At 38.3% G+C, this 8,756-nt stretch overlaps 1 protein-coding gene across 1 annotated transcript in view; it reads right to left on the reverse strand.

Annotated features, from left to right (window-relative positions):
* Positions 1–8,756, reverse strand: part of LOC102376224 (piezo-type mechanosensitive ion channel component 2-like) — a 518,739-nt gene that overhangs the window by 239,358 nt on the left and 270,625 nt on the right.

Here is an 8,756-nt window from a genome sequence, read left to right on the forward strand (position 1 = left end):
CTCCTCAACATGCAGTCACTTTGGATTAACTCAGTTACTAGCACAGCAATGTTTCTTTTTAAATCTCCAAGTACAATTTGCAGACAATTTGCAGACTGGTCCATACAGGAGATGCAAGCACATTTAAAAGATCCACAGGCAGAAGGCATTTTGGCATGAAACTGATTTCACAGTTCACATATGCTGCTGATGTTGAGCACTAGTTATAAAAGATAAAATTTTGCTTTGTAAGGACATTTTTTCACAGTACTCATTTGTGTTATATTAGCTGCTCTCCTATGCTTACTCCAGGCATATTAATTAAATACAGTGGAGGATATTTTCAGTCTTTGTAACCAGATGCACTTCCTTCACACTGAAAGAAGTTGTATCCACTTATGTCAGTCTGAATCTTTCCCAGTGGGTAAATCTGACACGACCAGAGACCTAACCCTACATCTAATATGCATTTGTAATATGATTTTACTGCCAGAGAAATAAGATGGGGACTACTTCTCAAGCTCTCACATCAAGTGACACAAGCACTACAGTGACACATATGGGGTGCCAATATTTGTTCTTAGGCTGGCTGCAGCCTTCCTGGCAAAGTTTTCTTTATGTCATCTAAAACGTTGTTTCATGAACTTGGACTGTTAAGTAAGAGTTTCTCAAAAGCAGCTAGCTCTGTTTCACTTGGCACCTTATCTGCTGAGCTCGTTTGAACTGCTAATGGCAAAAATATTTTATCTGGCTTATGTCAGACAAATATAGTAATGCTGTGAATTATAGAGCTTGTGCATTCATTGAAAATCATCTCTCTGTGAATGCCCAAACTGGAGAAATGAGCTCTTATCTCTAATCTAACCCTGAAAATGGGGCTATCATTTTTTTGTCCCTATCCTGAGAAAATAAAATATTGGGCCAAGAATGTTATTTTATAGTATCAGCAGGTTTAAACTATCTTTATAATAACGGATTATTTTCCCCTCTTCACACAAACTGCATGCTAGCTACTTTCAGAAAATGTAAGAAGTCCAGGTCCCTGCTATTAAAAAGACCATGGCTGAGGGGTGGACTCTGGCTGATCTTTAAGCAGAGATATGAATGCAGATCTGAGATGGAAATAAAGTACATGAAGAGTCTGTTTGACTCCTTGTACATCCTATATACTGGTAAAAGCCAGGCAACATTGTTTCATCTGCCCTTCATTGCTACAGAGATGATTGGTATCTTTAAAAGGAGGGAAGGATAAGAGAGTAGCTGAAGGTGAGATTCTGTCCCATTCTTGTTCTGACCAGTGGACCTGGCCAGCTACTATCCATTCAGAAGTATAACAGGTTTCATGATGCTGCTGTCTGGAGCTCCTCTCCACCCCTTAAGTAGTTTGTGACTAAGTACCTGTCAGGCAATGGCCTTGAAGCTGGGGCCTTGGTCCGTCCAATGCAGCAGCTAACCCTAGTCTGCCACTTCCCCAGTGGAACACTAGGGGACACACACATGGCTAGAATGTTTCACCTGGGTTTAGGCAGACAAAGTTCCTTGGGTGAATTTGATATCTTTTATTAGACCAACCCAAATAGTTGGAGAATAGTTATTAAGCAAGCTTTCGGGTTCAAAAACCCTTCGTCAGGCTAAGGAAGTTTCAGCAGTTGGTGTGTGCTCTTCTGTTTAGGCACACACCCACTCCCTGCCACTGGAGTGGCCAGCCAAGGTCAGCTCACATCCTACCCCTTCCCATATAAACCCCTGACCTGGAAGAGGAAGTGTCCAGGTAACAGGGCTCAACTATGTACCTAGGCTGCTGCACTCTTGGCTTGTCTTGCTACTGACTGACAGCCTCCTTGGATACCTGACACAACTAGCTTCCTGGCCTTATGCTCTGCCTGAACCCCTGGATACCTGACCCAGCTCTGGCCTAACCTCCCAAATACCTGACGTGGCTAGCTTCCTGACCTTACACTCTGTCTCACCCTCTGAATCCCCAATTTGGTTTCCTGGACAGATCTCCTGCCTTCTGACTTCCTGGCTTCTTCCAACCAGGAGGTAACTTCCAGACTTGGTTGCCCATGGCTCTGCATGACAGTACCATAGTCTACCTGTAAGCAGACAGCATAGAAATGAGAGAAAGAGACAAAACACAGAGAACGTATTTTAACTTAGTAATAATTCAACAATTGTGGCATGCCTTTTAAACATTAAATCGAATGTTTAAGACTCAAATCAGCTTAAAATGTTTGTTAACTAAATATGTTCATCTAGCAGTGGCTGTGTCTATGGGTCTGATTCACATCGTTGTATCTTGCTTTATAAAAAGCTCAACTGATCTAATCCAAAGCAACGGGAACAGAACTAGCCCCAAACATCCAAGATGGATTTTAAAATATCTCCCAAAACACCTATTCTGCCCATACACACATACTGCAGAAGCCCAGAGTAAACAGATCAACAAAGACATGGTGCCATTTCACAAACAAAACAAACCCTTGTCTCCTTAAAAGTATTTTTCAGACATATCTTGCCATGCAAATAGAAGGGTAGATGCTCAATTGTTATCAGCTACAAATATATTAATGAGGATTATAAAAGAGAATTAAGTGACAGGTTCAGATCCACCAGGTTTCCAGCAATACTGAACTGAAACAGACCCGAGGATCAAGCTGTGTATCTTTTCTTTCCTTACCACAGATCCTTTTATTACTCATGCCTGGTTAGAAAATAAATTCTGCTTGAATGGTAAATGCAGATCTATTTAATTGTGTCAGTACATATATTCTACATACTGTCAGCATGAAGGGCACTGATAAGCATCCCCATGTTCCACTGCTCCTCAGCTCCATTTCTCTTGCATATATACCCTAGGAATACACTGGATATTTGGAAAATGGAATGGATATGGGTTTTCATTAGAATCTCAAAAATATGACGAACCCCAAACTAGAGAACATAATACCTCATTTTGTCCAATAATTAATCTACCCTTATCATACAAACATTGTTTCCTGAAGAAAAGAGCTATTTGGGGGGCATTTTTCTGCTGAGTCATTTTACCAGTTTACATGATCTTTTAAAAATATCCCGCTGTTTGCTAATTCTTTAAGAGTAATCCTGTTGTTTGTGTAGACTGAGCCTATTACAAACTTCAACATTTGTTACATCGAAGCCACTAATACACTATATTGCCTTCAGTCATATCAAGCCTTGTTTTTATGTCACTGACTTGCTATGCTTGGCTTTTGCATTCATAGGATTTATTCATTTTATGTATTGGAATCAGTTGCAACTAATTTGAATTAATTTAGAATTGCATCTACTACAGTGATGCATCTGCTTCCTTTTTGCTTTAGCTGTCTTTTCATTACAAAGCAAAGAGAGGAAAAGGACTTAGACATACATACCACATTCACATACATAAATGCAAATTCATAAATATAAAACAAGCTGCTAAACTAATCAAGTTATTGTTCTTATGGAAGTACAGAACAATTTCCCCCTTCCTCCCCGTAAATACAGTTTAAAATAATATCCCCTTCAAAAGTGAGATTCAATCTTAAGAGAAGGATGACAGTATGTTATAAATGTAGGTGCATTAATGGATTATCAGGAAACTGAAGAGGGCAGAATAAAATCATTCTTATGTGCCTAAGTACATATGGATAGTGAATGAAGGTATGGACACAAGTACCTGTGTAGCTGATTCAAAAGGATAAAGTTTCAAAAGGGCAACAGCTGTTATGTTATTATTGTTACAGGTGGACATGCTACAAAGGTAGGAATGACACAAACATAGGAAAACTACTCCAACTTTAACCCTGGATGAAACAGATAAGTACTATGTATGCCCTGATGTTTATAGGTGCTGAAGACTTACATCCCTCACTGAAGTGACAGGTTTTCACTACTTAAATATGAATTTAGGTGCTGTTGTATAAGGGTGAAAAATTTGACCCTGCATGCAAAATCTAAACATCAGTATTTTAATATGCATAAATACAAAATTTGTCCATCAGAGCAGGGCCTGAGCAGCAACTTTTGGATTTACAATTTTGATCTAAGTTGCCATAAGATTCTGGGTTATAAGATTTGAGTCCCTCTCTAGTTATAAAATATTCTAGTTTTTGAAAGCTAGAAATGGTAAAATATTAAAAGATTGCATTCTGGTAATTGAAGAAACAGTGTCAGACTTTGAAAGATTTCTCTATGTGCAGTTAGAATATTTCAAAGCTGACTTTTATTAATGAACAACAGACCCAACAGGTATGAAAGCAAAAACAGAAATGCCTGTAAAATGTCAGCTTAATTAAGACATTTAATAATAAAAAAAGCCCCATAAATATTCTGCAGTGTTTAACTACAGCAGTAGCTCAACAGAAGGTTTTATAACCCAAACTCCCTTGTGATTTTTTCTTCCTTATATCAGGGATAGAATTAACAATGCAAAAATTCAGTAAAACTTTTATTAGCACAAGGCATATTAAGAGCTACAGTAATAAGGTACAGTTATTGTGAGCCATACTCCAAACAATGGATCTTGTTGTCAAATTGAAAAAAAAAGTAAGGAAAGAAGTCAACAGACATTTGGATTTTGAATACTGCTACTAAAAATAGATGTATTTATCTTTTTTGTATAGCTAAGCAGAGAACTAAAATTGATCTTACTTGACTCAGAGAATCTGGATGCTTTATTGGAAAACAAAGATTATGGATATAATTTTGGAAGACATCTAAGCAACTCAGGAACCTAGATCTGCTTTTTCAGAAAGCAGATTAAGCCCTTTGGTCCCATGACCCTAAGCTTTTCAAATTGGATCTAGGATTCTAAGGAACTTTGACACTTCTACTAGTTAGTGGATGTTCTTAAGCTGACACTTTAATTTTTCATGTACCCATGGACAAAGGATACATGCACCCATGGATGCCTACTAAAATGGACTACTCAACAATTTATATGAACTGGCACTCATGTTGGCAGTTTCAGCAGATTGATCAAAGGAGGAAACTATATCTGAACAGTGAACTATACCTTTTCACACCTAGAAATCTCTTAAGTAGTGTATAGTTTATGAAAGCTTGTACCTCTCTAAACGAGTTGGTCTATAAAGTGTCACACTACCTTGCCATGGCTGATGCTTACCACTTTTGAATCCAAAAGGACTTTCATCTCTAGGTAGTAAGTTTGGCACTTTTCAGGATCACTTTTTGCATTTTTTAACTATGGCATCTATTGAGATAGTGTCTGATTATGGTGTTATGTTACTACTTTATATGTGGGAAGAATAATGAGCTACCACAAAAAAACTGGAATTGTCAGTAGGTTCTACTACCTAGACACCAGTAACTGTTACTTGTTTTTCAGGGTGTTTGCAATCCAAACTTTTGACAGCAAAAGCAGGAAATACGACTGCCCTCCTGCCCATGCAAAAATGAGTTCTTGAGTTTTAGCATATAAATCCAGTATTAAATCTTAGTGATTCAATAAGCATATCTTATTTGTATAACAAACAATACATTTTCTATGTGAACCATTTGTCAGGCTGTACACCTGAACTTTATTTTTTAAATAACTCTGAATTATACATGGTTTATTTATTTATGCCACTAACAACCTAGGGCTTAGTGCTGCAACACTTACTTGCATGAGTCATCTTCTTAAGTCAATAGGGCTGTCTGCGTGATTAAGGTTTGCAGGATCAGGTCCCTAGGAAGTTCATATTGATGCTTTTAATGTCATATAGAAAGAAAGTGCCAAGATAGCTGCAATCAACACAAGGAAAGCAGGTTTCTTGGCATATCATGCTCATGATCCCTGGAGGACATCTATGATCTTTGTAATTACTTTACCTAGAGACTATTTACATTAGCATTAAGACTATTGCTTAAACAGAAACTGGGGATTATGGACTAGAAAATCTTTTCAGATTCAGATTAGAAACAAGCCAAGACATTTCAATGAGGGATTACATTATCTCCAACAATGCTCCACAGATGAAATCATGGTTCTACAACAAAGGGTGGTTTAAGAGAACTAAATAACCCACTAATTACTCTAAATTGTGTTAGACATAGGGGGCATTTCTCCATGATTGGCCCTTTAAAAAACAGCTCAACAATAATCTAAACTGCAACATTAAAATTGATAGATTAACAGCAGAAAAAAACCCTTTTATAGTGACAAAAGAAATATGAATATTTTTTTCTGCAAAGAGTAAGAACATTGCAAATAATTATGCACAAAATGCATTTGTCAGAAACAAGCGGTATACAAAAAAATTAACTAAAGTATAAAAAGCATGGTAGAAAACAATAAAAACACTGGAGGAGAAAACAAAAGTGTGGGCATGGTGTTTATCATTACCATGTTACTGAACAAATGGAACAGGTTTATTTTTCTATTTTAATACTTCAAATGAATTTTTACTCTTAACAGGTACCATTTTTTGTTGCACTCTTTAATCTCAGATCAAATCTAGCACAGAAAGTGCCAGAGAAAGCATCTTCATGTTGCCCTAACAATGTAGGGCCAGCTGTATTAGAGGGGCCTCCCCTGGGAAAAAACACTATTTGACAAAGACTACTAAACAACCCTTGTTGATTGGATCGAGTTGAAAGGCTCCATAAGTCCATTAGCAAAACACCACAAGGTCCTTTAAAACCCCATAAAATTGTTACATAAAATAATTGGTAGAAATATGTAGGAAAAAGAGATATTTCAGTTTATTCTTGCTATTCAATTAATCTAAATATTTCTTTTTCTTTCAACTGGAAGACACAGGAGAAAGATTCTGCTAAAGAACTGTTGTCCATTGTAGCATGAATTGTACATGAAAGGTCTTGTTATTATCCCAAGCTAAACTGGACATTACTGTATTGTTCCAAATATAAATTGATCCTGTTTTATCAGTTTAATCTGTATTTTTGGGTTCAATTTTAGGAAAATACAGGTTTTCTTCCTCCCTCCTCCACAAAAGTAACTCAATAACTACAAGTAAAATCCTACAGTCCTTTTGAAACCCCACAGAAGAATCAAATATCTGAGGAAAGGATCCAAAGGAATTAAGGGACTAAGAACACTAAAATAAAAAGCATCTTTCATACCAAAGAATATTTTGTCCAAGGCTCACCATACTATCTTCAGTCTAAAATTCCGCAGCAGTGCTTATCCAGACAAATATTTCTTTATCTAAATGGAAACTGCTTATAGGTTTAAAAAAGGTACCTATGAATTGCATTTTGGATTCAAACCACATATGATTTGTAGCCATAACCCTGAATCCAAAGAGCCCTGATTTTACGGATTCAAAATCCATTTTTTTTAAAGTTGTGGGGAAGGAAAACATGGGTGGCTGTATTTACACTATTGTCATGTGCTTCTGTCAGCTCAGATTTAACTTCCAAAAGCATGGGAAAGGCATACTGAACTAATTTATGTTTTGGAAGAATCAAACATATTTCTGTCTTTTAAATGTTTAAATGTAACATTTAAATGTTTTAGCTTAGTGCTAGAAATTTTTAGGATCACTAGTTTTTTGAGTCATAAATGCACAGATCATTGTAACTATATGAAATTCTTTACAATGTTTTACATTTTTTTTTCAACAGGAACTTCTGAAGCATATCCAATGTTGCATGGTTTCCATCAAGATCAACCTTTTGAGCTGTTCCCTGGTTCTGTGGCTCAAGTGTTGACGTGTCCCAGATCTCAAGACTCAAAAAGCCAGGGATCTGGAAGCCCTGACCTGCCACAGAGATCCAAGGGCTCCTATCCTGCTGCCTTCCACTCCAGTGGAGCAGATCAGGAAGATCCCTGGGAACAATGATGTGGTAGTGACATGAGTTGCCATTTATTACAGAACTTCCCCACATGAGCTCACTCCTCTCAGTGGTGGCAGGTGACAGAACAAGGAGCAATTGTCTGAAGTTGCAGCAAAGAAAGTTTCAGTTAGCTCTTAGGAAAAACTCTCTCACTAAGAGGGTAGCAAAGCACTAGACCAGGTTACTCAGACAGGCTGTCTAATTTTCATTCTGAGAGGTTTTTAAGACCCGGCTAGACAAAGCCCTAGCTGGGATGATAAAAGCCAACCTATTAAATAGGTACTTTGCGTCAGTCTTTCATCAGCCCCATGGGACGCCCGTGCCCGCTACAGGGTCGGGAAGTCCGGGTGAGGGTGATCCCCTGCCCTCCATTAAAGCTGACTTTCTGAAGGAACATCTTGAGAAGCTGGATACCTTCAAGTCAGCCGGCCCAGAAAATCTTCACCCAAGAGTACTCAAGGAGCTGGCGAGCATCATAGCCCAGCCTCTAGCACAGATCTTTGAAAACTCTTGGCGCTCTGGTGTAGTGCCCGAAGACTGGAAGAAGGCCAATGTGGTGCCTATCTTCAAGAAAGGGAGGAAAGTGGATCCGGCTAACTATAGGCCCATCAGCCTGACTTCTATCCCGGGGAAGATCTTAGAAAAGTTTATTAAAGAGGCCATCCTTAATGGACTGGCCGACGCCAACATCTTAAGGGATAGCCAGCACGGGTTTGTTGCGGGTAGGTCTTGCTTGACCAATCTCATTTCCTTCTACGACCAGGTGACCTATCACCTGGACAAGGGAGAAGAGATTGATGTCATATATCCTGACTTCACCGTCGAGCTGGAATTAGGCACAAACGCTTAGCGGTAGTTTAAAAGATTGTTTACTTACACCGAGATGGCAGTGGTGTAGGCTGGAAAACTTGCTTGATTTGCAGTTACAGACAGACAACAAAACAAAACTCGAACCTGCAGGGCACGAG

This window comes from Alligator sinensis, unplaced genomic scaffold, assembly GCF_000455745.1.
Source record: "Alligator sinensis unplaced genomic scaffold, ASM45574v1 scaffold480_1, whole genome shotgun sequence".
NCBI lineage: Eukaryota > Metazoa > Chordata > Crocodylia > Alligatoridae > Alligator > Alligator sinensis.